Raw genomic sequence first — 14,384 nt, 5'->3', positions numbered from 1 at the left:
AGGTTGCTCTTCTCCACCACCCCCCCCACCACCCCCCACCTCCTCATATTCTTCCTGCTCCTTCTCCTCATTCTGGAGACCCTGGCTGGTGCGTATTAAAGGGCTCCTCCAGATCCATCAAGGCACCTGAAGCACATCTTCAGCATTCCGATTGTTTGCTCTATGAGACATTTCATCGTCATCTGGCTTTGGTTATAGTGCTCTTCTGCATCATTGCTTGGTCTCCTCAAGGGTGTCATCAGTCATGTCTTCAGTAAATACCACTTGTCTCCAAGCAGCCAGCCAGTAAGTCTGGTCGGAGGTGTGAAGAACTGCGGGAGGGTGGACTGGCGCAGGATGAATGAGTCATGACAGCTCCCTGGGAATCTGGCATACACATGCATGATGATCTTTTTGTGGTTGCAGACAAGCTGCACATTGAGGGAGTCAGGAGTCAGGGGACAAGTAGCAGAATGGATAGCAAGCTGGCTAGACAACAGAAAGCAGAGAACAGGGGTGAAAAGTGGTTACTCAGATTGGCAAATAGAGGGAAGTGGTGTCCCACAAGGATCAGTGCTGGGAACACTGTTGTTCATTACTTACATAAACGATTTTTTGAGTCTTTTTTGAGTTTTCTTCTAATGTCATGAGGGATCAGCGGTACAGATACACAAATCACTAAAAATAATGACACAGGTTAATAAGGCCATGAAAAGCAAACAAAGCAGTGGGGTCCATTTCTAGAGGGATGGAATTGAAAGGCAGGTAAGTTATGTTAAACTTGTATGGAACGTTGGTTAGACCATACTTGGAGCACTGTGAACAGTTCTGGTCACCATATTATAAAAAGGATAAGATTTACAAGAATCATAACAGAACTGAGAGGTTATACCTATCAGGGAAGAGTGAACAGACTGGGGCTCTTTTCTCCCGAAAAGTGAAGACAGAGGGGGGACCTGATAGAGATCTTTAATATTATGATAGTGTTTGATAAAGTAGATGCAGAGAATATTTTTCCACCTGTGGGTGACACCAGAATTAGGAGCCATAAATATCAGATAGTCACTAATAAATTCAATAGGACATTCAGGAGAAACTTCTTCACCCAGAGAGCAGTTGGAATGTGGAATTCGCTACCACAAGGAGTAATTAAGACGAATAGCATAGATGCCTTTAAGGGGAAGCTAGATAAGCACATGGGGGAGAAAGGAATAGAAGGATATGTTGATGGGTGATAGATGAAGAAAGGTGGGAGGAGGCTTGTGTGGAGCATAAATTCAACATAGGCCTGTTGGACCGAATGGCCTGTTTTTTTCTGTGCTTTATATACTTTGTATTATAATTTGTCATACTTTGTAATACTAGTGCTACTCTGAGAGCAATATTAATAGCATAATGGCATCACCAAACAATTAACTCCGTTTCTAACAACTCTGTACAGTTAGTTGAATTAGAATTAAATATCACAATAATATATTAAGGATTGATTGAAAAAATGCTACTTTACTTTTTAGAATTAACGATTCGATTTATTATGCGGAAAACAAAAAAGGAAATAAATGTGAAAACAAACCTTGGAAATGAAAACAGAAAATGCTGGAGATACTCAGCAGGTCGGGCAGCATCTGTGAAGAGAGAAACAGAGTTAACGTTTCAGGTCGATGACCTTTCGTCAGAACTGGAAAAAAGCCGGAAATGAAACAGATTTTTAAGCAAGTTTAGGGGCTGGGAAAGGGGGGGGGATGAAAGAACAAAAGGGAAGGTCTGTGATAGGATAGAAGGCAGGAGAGGTTAAGAGACATTAAGAGATATTCAGGGCAAAAGGAGATGATAATGGGACAGGTTAAGAAACAAAGGATGGCTCGAGATGAAGTGTGAATTGCGCTGGCAGAATGAAAGACAGCTGCCATGTGGGAGAGAAGAGAAAAAGACACAGACAAAAAGTGTGGATAAAAATATATATATATGATAGGGGCCGAGGTTATGATCTGAAATTGTTGAACTCTATGTTGAGTCCGGAAGGCTGTAAAGTGTCTAATCGGAAGATGAGGTGCTGTTCCTCGAGCTTCAGTGGAACAATGCAAGAGGCCGAGGACGGTGAGGTCTGAGTGGGAGTGGAGCGGAGAATTAAAGTGACAGGCGACCGGAAGCTCGGGGTCCCCCTTACGGACTGAACGGAAGTGTTCCACAAAGCGGTCGCCCAATCTGCGTTTGGTCTCCCCAATGTAGAGGAGACTGCATCGTGAGCAGCGAATACAGTATACTAGATTGCAAGAAGTAAAAGTAAATCGCTGTTTCACCTGGAAGGAGTGTTTGGGGCCCTGGACAGTGGGAAGGGAGGAGGTAATGGGGCATGTGTTGCATCTCCTGCATTTGCACGGGATGGTGCCAGGCGAAGGGGAAGGGGTGTTGGGGATGATAGAGGAGTGGACCAGGGTGTCGCGGAGGGAGCGGTCCCTTCGAAATGCTGAAAGGGGAGGTGAGGGGAAGATGTGTTTGGTGGTGGGATCACGCTGGAGGTGGCGGAAATGGTGGAGGATAATCCGTTGAATGTGAATGCTGGTGGGGTGAAAGGTGAGGACAAGGGGAACCCTATCGTGGTTGCGGGAGGGAGGGGCAGGGGTGAGGGCAGAAGTGCGGGAGATAGAACGGACACAGTCAAGGGCCGTGTCAACCACATTAGAGAGGAGTCCTTGGTTGAGGAAAAAGGAAGACATGTCGGAAGCACTGGTATGGAAGGTGGCATCGTCAGAGCAGATGCGGCGGAGATGGAAATGGTATTCTGCAGTGATCGCAAACAAAAACTGTCGTTACAGTTCTGTTCCAGAGGATGGCGCTGTTACACAACATAACTGAGAAAGAAGGTACCAATACGTACCAGAGAAAATGGTTTCTGATGCATAGTAACGCATTAAATTTTTTTACAACGTTGACAGTTTGGTCTGTAAGACGAAACACATCATTACATTTACGAGCAAGAGACGAATTTTCCTGCAACCAGCAAGATCCTGTAAAATGCATCTCACTGAGTAAGTATAGACCGTATAATGAAGGCAGTGGTACTAAATGGAGCGAGGTTTTGTGAGAACTTTTCACTCTTCCATCAACGGTTCCACACATATTCGCTAGTTGATTTACACGTCAGAGATCACAGTACCAATCAGAGGAGCTGGCCAATACAAAATGCTTGCAATCCTTAAAGAGCAAAGATAAAATCACGCAGCTGGTTTGTTTGAGATTTTAATTAATTTATCCTCTCGGTACCATTGTTAACGCACCATATTCCGTGGCAAAGTGTACATAAGTGCCTGACTTATCAAACACGGCATCGGTCACCTGGATGATGCATTTGTGGACGACCGACTGCGAGATCCTGCAAATGTCTGCTGCAGATCCCTGGAAGGAGCCAGAGGTTCAGGGCAGTGGTGACTTTGACAGCCACTGATGATGTGTCTCCAACAGGCCCCCCTGGCAGCTGGTCTTGTTCCAACAGGCTACAAATGTCTGTCATGGCGTGACATGATAGCCTGGGCCTCATGAGGCACTGCCCTTCAGTCATGTCCAGGAAGCTTATCCTCTGCCTGGATACACTGTGTTGGGGGTATCGTCCCCTGCGAGGTGCATATCTGTGCTCATCATTCTCTGCTAAGGAGCAGCAGGTCAGTGACGAGAAGTAGGTGAGGTTCATTTCTAGAGGGATGGAATTGAAAAGCAGGTAAGTTATGTTAAACTTGTATGGAACATTGGTTGGAGCATACTTGGAGCACTGTGAACAGTTCTGGTCTCCATACTATAAAAAGGCTAAGATTTACAAGAATCATAACAGAACTGGATGGTTATGCCTATCAGGGAAGAGTGAACAGACTGGGGCTGTTTTCTCTAGAAAAGAAAAGGCTGAGGGGTGACCTGTGGTGACCTGATAGAGGTCTTTTATATCATGAAAGGGTTTGGTAGAGTAGACATAAAGAATATTTTTCCACCTGCGGGTGACACCAGAACTAGGAGCCATAAATATCAGATAGTCACTAATAAATTCAATAGGACATTCAGGAGAAACTTCTTCACCCAGGGAGTAGTTAGAATGTGGAATTCGCTACCACAAGGAGTAATTAAGACGAATAGCATAAATGCATTTAAGGGAACGCTAGATAAGCACATGAGGGAGAAAGGAATAGAATGATATGTTGATGGATGATAGATGAAGAAAGGTGGGAGGAGCCTCGTGTGGAGCATAATTTCAACATGGACCTGTTGGACCGAATGGCCTGTTTCTGTGCTTTAAATACTTTATAATAAACGGTCATACTTTGTAACACTAGTGCTACTCTGAGAGCAATACTAATAGCATAATAGCATCACCAAAAAGTTAATAGCAAAATACTGCGGATGCTGGAAATCTGAAATAACAACAGAAAACGCTGGAAGCACTCAGCAGGCCAGACAGCATCCGTGGAGAGAGAAACAGAGTTAACATTTCAGGTCTGGGACCCTTCATCAGAACTGGAAAAAGCTGGAGATGTAACAGATACTAAGCAGGTGCAGAGAGGCGGGGGGGGGGGGGGGGGAGGTGGTGGAGGGGAGGAAGGAATTGAAGGAACATACTGTGCTGAGGTAAGAGGCAGGAAAGATAAAATGTTGCAAATGGGAATGGCAAAATCATACAGCATGAAACATGTGGGCAGGGGTTTTAGTTTGAAATTGCTGAACTCAATGTCTGGACTCAGCAAGTTGGGTTCAACAATTTCAAACTATAATCCCTGCCCACATGTTTCATGCTGTATGATTTTGCCATTCCCATTTGCAACATTTTATCTTTCCTGGCTCTTACATAAGCACAGTATGTAATTCCTTCCTCCCCTCCTAACACCCCCCCCCCCCTCTGCACCTGCTTAGTATCTGTTACATCCCCAGCATTTTCCAGTTCTGATGAAGGGCCCCAGACCTGAAACGTTAACTCTGTTTCTCTCTGCACGGATGCTGCCTGGCCTGCTGAGTGTTTCCAGCATTTTCTGTTGTTATATCAAAAAGTTAACTCCGTTTCTAACAACTCTGTACAGTTAGTTGAATTATAATTAAATATCGCAATAATATATTAAGCATTGATTGAAAAAATGCTACTTTACTTTTTAAAATTAACGATTCGAATTATTACGCGGAAAACAAACAAGGAAGTAAATGTGAAAACAAAACTTTGGAAATGGTTCCGTCTTCTACAGTGATCCAAAAAGAAACTGTCATTACAGTTCTCTTCCAGACGATGGCGCTGTTACACAGCATAACTGAGAGAAGGTACCAATACGTACCATAAAAAAAGGTTTCTGATGCACAGGAACGCATATAAAATTTACAACGTTGACAGATTGGTTTGTAAGACGAAACGCACCATTACATTTAAGAGCAAGAGATGAATTTTCCTGCAACCAGCAAGATCATGTAAAATGCATTTCGCTGAGAAAGTATAGGCTGTATAGTGTAGTTAGTGGTACCAGAGAGTCGCAATCCCAGGGCGCAAAATAAATACGCGGCCAAAAATAATTGCGGAATTATGGCATAAGTGCTTATGACTCATCAGTACAACGCCCCAAGTCTCCCTCATCTCTTAGGACCATTTGTTGATCCCTCTGACCGAACGCATCTCTGCCCATAATAATGGCGCCGACTCTAAGTGACAAATTCGAGTTTCTTGATCGGAGGATCTTTGCAAATTGCGACCAGATTTTCAGCTCCACAGGCAGCAGGCACAAATCAGCCCCTCCAGGAACCAATTAATATATTCTCATATTTTGTTACCACAGAAAGCCATTTTACACTCGATTGTAGAAATAAAAAATGGACCTTTTGCTGTCTCTAACCCCTGCTTTATATTATAATGGAGGAAGAAGAGGACCAGAGATAGGCGGCGCGGAGAGTGATGTACCACAGCGGAGACACACGCAAGTGCCCCGACTCACATTCCAGGAGCTATCTGGGGTGCTGACTGTGCGATGGCTGCACTTTAGAAAGGAGGGATCAGCTGACTATGTGACTTGCTCTGAGTCACCCCAAACCTTCTCCTCCTCCATCTCCTCCTTGCCCCCCGACTCCTCAAAGACTGCATTCTGGCGTCTTGGCCGACCTTTGGATGAAAATAGAGAGTTAGCTTGGCTGTCCTTCCCAGAACTGAAATGCCCCATGGATGGGGGATGGGGGGTGGTTGGGTGGTTGGTGGAGTGTGGGGAAGCCTGGATGGTTGTTCTTCCATTGAGCACTGAGAAATAACAAGCGGGAAGGTAATCACCTCGCTCTGGATTCTCCCCACCCACGTTTGGGTCCAACGCAGCCACAGTGGTATGGCAGTCCATCAGCTCCACATCCTTCTCCTGGTGGGAGTACGGCGGTCAGGGAGCAGAGGTTTCTGACCCCCCCTCCCACTTATTATTGTCCTCTCCCTGAGTGTGATGCATATTCTTGCCCTGCTGTGATGAAATAACTCTGTGTTCTAGCATTTGTATTGTCTGTTGTTGTTGTATTTGTTAATGTCTGGAATGTTCTACAGGTGTAACCACTAATGCTCCTCCCTAGCCCCGCCCCTCTGGATTGGTGTGAGTCTTACTTATAAGCGCTGGGTCTTACTCATAAGGGCTGGGTCGGTGATGAATGATGGTTGCCCTGTGTTAACTTGATGCTATGTTCTTACTTAATAAAAGCCTTTAGTTTTAAGCTTTAACCTCTTGGATTCAGGCCGTTATTTGGCACATCAATTTTATTAAGTAACAACTTTTGGAAGATGGATCGATTTTTGAAACCAGAGCGTCTGGCTATCGATCCCCATTCGGCAGATGCGTCGAAGAAATTTATGCATTGGCTTCGATGTTTTGAACACTTCATCGCATTGTTCGATCTGACGGTTAACAAGTTGGGTCTTCTAACCAACTTGGTAAGTCATCAAACTTACTCTATTATTGAAGATATTACTACATATGAAGAGGCCCTCTCAGCCCTTAAGGCCCAGTACCTTAAGTCGGTTAACGAAGTATACGCCAGGTATTTTTTGTCTACTCGCAGGCAATTATCCGAGGAATCTCTGGACGACTTCCTGCAGGGCCTTAAGGCTTTGGCTAAGGATTGCAACTACAAGGCTGTTTCTGCCATATTGTATCAGGAAGAAGCCATCCACGATTCTTTCATATCTGGCCTCCGATCTAATTATATTAGACAGAGACTCCTCGAGAATGACTCGTTAGTTTTAAAAACGGTCATCGCTACTGCTCGATCATTAGATGTAGCCCAGGAGAATTTAGAAGTGTATGCATCAGCCCATGTGTCTTTCTCAGCCTTGTGTGTTCCGAGTATGGAGGCATCCATAACACCAATGGAGCCTCCACTGAATTCTATTGTTGCGGCTGTACCCCATGGGTCTAAGTATTATTTTTGTGGCCAATCTAAACACCCCAGGCAAAGATGCCCAGCCAGAGAGGCTGACTGTTTTAAATGTAAGAAACGGGGACATTTTAGTAAAGTGTGTAAGGGTAATCTTGTACCCGATGTCTTTTCTGCTGCCGCCTATCATTTTACTCTAGCCTCGGTTACAGTTGACCAGACCATACCATGTTCCTTGTCGAAATCTATGATGGACATCAAGATTAATGGTCGTCCTACTGGGTGTTTGATAGACTGTGGCAGTACTGAAAGTTTTATACACCCCAACCTTGTTAACTCCTGTTCATTGAAGGTGTATCCTACTCGAAATGAAATCGTGATGGCGTCCAAGTCCCTTACTTCGGAGGTAACTGGATATTGTAAAGTCACATTGACCATTAAGGATACGGAGTATAAGGACTTTAAACTCCTCATATTACCTCAGTTGTGTGTGAACTTAATTTTAGGCTTGGACTTCCAGTGTCAGCATGAGAGCGTCACACTTAAGTATGGTGGAGCCCAGCCTCTGCTCACAGTCTGCGGCCTTTCTACTTTAAAAGTAAGTCCGCCTTCTTTGTTCGTGAACCTTGCTCCTAATTGTAGACCTATAGCGACTAAGAGTCGACGGTATAGTTCAGAAGATAAAACATTTATAAAAGAGGAAGTGGAAAGGCTTCAACGGGAGGGAATCATCGAACACAGTAATAGCCCGTGGCGTGCCCAGATGGTGGTGGTTAAAACTAATGAAAAGAAAAGACTTGTGGTTGATTATAGCCAGACTATAAACTTGTATACGCAATTAGATGCCTATCCTTTGCCTCGTATTTCTGAGATGGTGAACCAGATAGCTCAGTACCGCGTGTTCTCCACCATTGATTTAAAGTCTGCCTACCATCAACTCCCCATTAAAATAGAAGACCGACCTTATACGGCCTTCAAAGCTAATGGCTGCCTGTACCAATTCCTTAGGGTGCCCTTTGGAGTGACGAATGGGGTATCCATCTTCCAACGGGAGATGGATCATATGGTGGATGAATACGCGTTGGAAGCAACATTCCCATACCTGGACAATGTTACTATCTGTGGGCGCGACCAACGGGAGTATGATCAAAATCTCGCGAAGTTCCTAGAGACTGCAAAGAGGTTAAACCTGACCTACAACAAAAACAAGTGTACCTTCAATACTATACGTTTGTGTATTCTTGGTTGCGTTGTGGAGAATGGGGTAATCGGCCCAGATCCTGAAAGATTACACCCGCTTAAGGAATTACCTTTACCTCACACTGTAAAAGCTTTAAGTAGGTGTCTGGGATTCTTCTCGTGCTATGCCCAGTGGGTGGCTAACTACTCAGATAAAGTCCGACCTCTTATTAAGTCGACGTCTTTTCCGCTATCGGCGGAAGCTCAGGAGGCTTTCTTTAATATCAAACGGGACATTGAGAAGGCAGTGGTATGTGCTGTGGATGAGAAGCTCCCTTTTCAAGTGGAAAGTGATGCATCTGATTTTGCGTTGGCAGCAACTCTTAACCAAGCTGGTAGACCAGTAGCTTTCTTCTCTCATACATTGCAAGGACCAGAGGTTCGACATTCTTCAGTGGAAAAGGAGGCACAGGCGATTATCGAAGCAGTCAGGTATTGGAGATATTATCTCGCTGGCCAACGTTTTACGCTCATTACTGACCAGCGATCTGTGGCTTTTATGTTCAGCACTAAGCAGAGAGGCAAGATCAAAAATGATAAGATTTTAAGATGGCGAATAGAACTGTCAACATATGACTATGATATTCAGTACAGGCCTGGAGTATTCAATGAGCCATCGGATGCTTTGTCATGAGGAGTATGTGCTAGTCTAGGTATAGATAAGCTTCAAAGTCTCCACGACGCACTCTGCCATCCTGGGGTTACCAGAATGAACCACTTCATTAAGTCCCACAATCTAACTTACTCTATTGAGGAGGTCCGGACAATGACCAGAACCTGTCGTGTTTGTGCTAAATGCAAACACCGCTTCTATAAGCCGTCTGAGCCAGCTCATCTTAGTAAAGCAACTCGACCATTTGAGCGTTTGAGTCTCGATTTTAAAGGTCCCCTTCCATCGAGCGACCGTAATGTCTATTTTCTTAATATTATAGACGAGTACTCTCGGTTCCCTTTTGTTATCCCCTGTCCAGATGTGACTAGTGCTGTTGTAATTAAATGCCTCTGCCAACTGTTTTTCTTGTTTGGCATGCCTAACTATATACATAGTGATAGGGGTTCTTCCTTTATGAGCGAAGAATTGCGACAGTTTTTGCTATCAAAAGGGATTGCAATGAGTAGAACTACCAGCTATAACCCTCGTGGTAATGGGCAGCTCGAGAAAGAAAATGCGACAGTGTGGAAGGCTATCGTACTGTCTCTGAAGTCGCGAGGCCTGCCGACCTCTCGCTGGCAGGATGTCCTGCCAGACGTGCTGCATTCCATAAGGTCTCTTTTGTGTACAGCGACGAATGCCACCCCTCATGAAAGGATCTTTAGTTTTCCAAGAAAAGCTACTAATGGAGTATTGTTACCCACATGGTTGACGACCACAGGCCCTGTGCTGTTGCGCAGACGTGTGAGAGACCATAAGACTGATCCACTGGTGGAGGAAGTACAACTCCTCCATGCTAATCCCCAGTATGCGTACATTCAATATCCAGATGGGTGAGAGGATACGGTCTCTATTAAAGATCTTGCACCTGCTGGAGCTCGAAGAGTTCGATTCTGAGGGTAGAGTTTTCAATCGTGGTATTGGACCTTCAGAGACACAAACCCTCAGTGTGGAAAACACTGATGATTCTGGGAATTCGAATGAACCGGAGTTAGTACTCCGGGAGGAGCCTCAGCAAGAGTTACGTCATTCCCAGAGGACTATCAGACCTCCTGACAGACTGAATCTATAGCAGGGGGTGAATGTGATGAAATAACTCTGTGTTCTGGCATTTGTATTGTCTGTTGTTGTTGTATTTGTTAATGTCTGGAATGTTCTACAGGTGTAATCACTAATGCTCCTCCCTAGCCCCGCCCCTCTGGATCCTCCGGATTGGTGTGAGTCTTACTTATAAGCGCTGGGTCTTACTCATAAGGGCTGGGTCGGTGATGAATGATGGTTGCCCTGTGTTAACTTGATGCTATGTTCTTACTTAATAAAAGCCTTTAGTTTTAAGCTTTAACCTCTTGGATTCAGGCCATTATTTGGCACATCACCTGCAAAGACAGAAAGGTTATGCTTGCGAAGAAGAACGAACATAAGAACATAAGACATTGGAGCAGGAGTAGGTCATTTGGCCCCCCGAGCCTGCTCTGCCATTCAATAAGAACATGGCTGATCTGATCTTGGCCTCAACTCCACTTCGCTGCCCGCTCCCCATAACTCTTGACACCCTTGTCATTCAAAGATAGGTCTATCTCCACCTTAAATATATTCAATGACCCAGCCCCCACAGCTCTCTGGGGAAGAGCATTCCAAAGATTCACGACCCTCTGAGTGAAGAAAGTCCTCCTCATTTCCGATTTAAAAGGGTGCCCCCTTATTCTGAAATTATGCCCCCTAGTTCTAGATTCGCCCACGAGAGGAATCATCCTCTCTGCATCTGCCCTGTCAAGCCCCTTCAGAATCTTATATGTTTCAATATGATCCCCTCTCATTCTTCTAAATTCCAATGAGTATAGGCCCAAACTGCTCAACCTTTCTTCATAAGACAACCCCTTCATCTCCGCAATCAAGCTCATGAACCTTCTCTGAACTCCCTCCAATGCAAGTATATCCTTCCTTAAATAAGTAGACCAAAACTGTATGCAGTACTCCAGGTGTGGTCTTACCAACGCCCTGTACAGTTGTAACAGGCTAACCAAATTAGTAACAATACTGTGGAGGAGGAATTCCTGGAGTGTTTACGGGATGGTTTCCTGGACCAATATGTCGAGGAACCAACCAGAGATCCAGCCATCTTAGACTGGGTATTATGTAACGAGAAAGGATTAATTAGCAATCTTGTTGTATGAGGCCCCTTGGGTCGGAGCGATCATAATATGATCGAATTCTTCATTAAGATGGAGAATGAAGTAGTTGACTCAGAGACTAGGGTCCTGAATTTAAATAAAGGAAACTACGATGGTCTGAGGCACGAGTTGGGTAGGATTGATTGGGGAATGTCACTCAAAGGCTTGACGGTGGATAGGCAATGGCAAACATTCAAAGACCGCATGGATGAACTACAGAATTTGTTCATCCCAGTTTGGCATAAAAATAAAACAAAAAAAGTGACTCAACCGTGGCTAACAAGGGAAATTAGGGATAGCATAAGATCCAAGGAGAGGACATATAAATTGGCCAGAAAAAGCAGTAAACCTGAGGATTGGGAGCAGTTTAGGATTCAACAAAGGAGGAAAAAGGGATTAATTAAGAAAGGGAACATAGAATATGAGAGTAAGCTTTCAGGGAACATAAAAACTGACTGTAAAAGCTTTTATAGATAAGTGAAAAGAAAAAGATTGGTGAAGTCAAGCATAGGTCCCTTGTAGTCAGAATCAGGGGAATTTATAATGGGGAACAAAGAAATGGCAGACCAATTAAATACATATTTTGGTTCTATCTTCACAAAGGGGGACACAAATAACCTCCCAGAGATGTCGGGGAATACAGGGTCTAATGAAAGGGAGGAACTGAAAGAAATCAGTATTTGTAGGGAAATTGTGTTAGGGAAGTTGATGGGACTGAAAGCCGATAAATCCCCAGGGCCTGATAATCTATATCCTAGGGTACTTAAGGAAGTGGCCCTAGAAATAGTAGATGCATTGCTGATCATCTTCCAACATTCGATGGAATCTGGAACAGTACCCATGGATTGGAGGGTAGCTAATGTTACCCCACTATTCAAAAAAGGTGGTAGAGAGAAAATGTGGAATTACTGACCGGTAAGCCTGACATCGGTAGTGGGGAAAATGCTAGAGTCCATTATAAAAGATGTAATAGCAGAGCACTTGGAAAATAGTGACAGGATCGGACAAAAGTTAAATCGTGCTTGACTAATCTACTGGAATTTTTTGAGGATATAACTAGGAAAATAGATAAGGGAGAGCCAGTGGATGTGGTGTATTTGGACTTTCAGAAGGCTTTCAATAAGGTCCCACATAAGAGATCAGCATGTAAAGTTAAGGCACATGGGATTGGGGGCAAGGTATTGACTTGGATAGAGAACTGGTTGGCAGATAGAAAGCAAAGAGTTGGAATAAACAGGTCTTTTTCCGAGTGGCAGGCAGTGACTAGTGGGGTACCACAGGGATCGGTCCTTGGACCCCAGCTATTCACAATATATATTAATGATCTAGACGAGGGAACTAGATGTAATATCTCCAAATTTGCAGATGACATAAAGCTGGGTGGGCGTGTGTGCTGTGAGGAGGATGCCGAGAAACTACAGGATGATTTGGACAGGTTGGATGATTGGGCAGAAAAATGGCAGATGCAATATAACGTGGATAAATGTGAGGTTATCCACTTTGGGGGCAAAAACAGGAAGGCAGATTATTATCTGAATGGCAATAGATTGGGAGAAGGGGAAGTGCAACGAGACCTGGGTGCCCTTGTGCACTAGTCACTGAAGGTAAGCATGCAGGTGCAGCAGGTGGTTAAGAAGGCAAATGGTATGTTGGCCTTCGTAGCAAGAGGGTTCGAGTACAGGAACACAGATGTCTTGCTGCAGTTGTACAGGGCCTTGGTGAGACCACATCTTGAGTATTGTGTGCAGTTTTGGTCGCCTTATCTGAGGAAGGATGTTCTTGCCATGGAAGGAGTACAGCGAAGATTTACCAGGCTGATACCTGGGATGGCAGGAATGACGTATGAGGAGAGATTGGAACGATTGGGCTTGTACTCACTGGAGTTTAGAAGAATGAGAGGGGATCTCATTGAAACTTATAAAATTCTGACAGGACTGGACAGACTAGATGCAGGAAGGATGTTCCCGATGGTCGGGGTGCCCAGAAGCAGAGGTCACAGTCTAAGGATAAGGGGTAGGCCTTTAGGACTGAAATGAGGAGGTGAACCTGTGGAAGTCTCTGCCACAGAACGCAGTAGAGGCCAATACATTAAATAAATTCAAGAAGGAGTTGGATATATTTCTTAAGGCTAAAGGGATCAAGGGTTATGTGGAGAAAGCAGGGACCGGGTACTGAACTTGGATGATCAGCCATGATCTCATTGAATGGCGGAGCAGGCTCGAGGGGCCGAATGGCCTACTCCTGCTCCTATCGTCTATGTTTCTATGTTTCTATGACTTCCCTACTTTTATACTCCATTCCCTTTGCAATAAAGGCCAACACTCCATTTGCCTTCCTAATTACTTGTTGTACCTGCATGCTAACTTTTTGTGATTCATGTACAAGAACCCCCAGATCCCTCTGTACCTCAGCATTTTGTAATCTCTCCCCATTTAAATAATAATTTTCTATTTTATTTTTCCTACCAACGTGGATAACCTTGCATGTTCCCACATTATACTCCATCTGCCAGATTTTTGCCCACTCACTTAGCCTATCTATATCCCTTTGGAGATTCTTTGCATCTTCCACACAATTTGCTTTCCCACCTATCTTTCTTTCATCAGCAAATTTTGCTACATTACACTCAGTCCCTTCATCCAAGTCATTAATATAGATTGCAAATAGTTGAGGACCCAGCACTGGTCCCGGTGGCACCCCACCAGTTACAATTTGCCAACCTGAAAATGACTCATTTATCCCGACTCTTTTATCTGTTAGTTAGCCAATCCTATATCCATGCTACCCCCAACCCCATGAGCTCTTATCTTGTTTAGTAACCTTTTATGTGGCACCTTATCGAATGCCTTCTGGAAATCGAGTAACACGACACCTACTGGTTCCCCTTTATCCACCATGCTCGTTACTTCCTCAAAGAACTCCAGCAAATTTGTCAAACATGATTTCCCTTTCATAAACCATGCTGACTCTGCTTGACTATACTA

This window comes from Somniosus microcephalus, chromosome 19 (assembly GCF_052327205.1).
Source record: "Somniosus microcephalus isolate GS21.2 chromosome 19, FLI_Smic_1.0, whole genome shotgun sequence".
NCBI lineage: Eukaryota > Metazoa > Chordata > Chondrichthyes > Squaliformes > Somniosidae > Somniosus > Somniosus microcephalus.
This window is presented reverse-complemented; position numbering follows the sequence as displayed.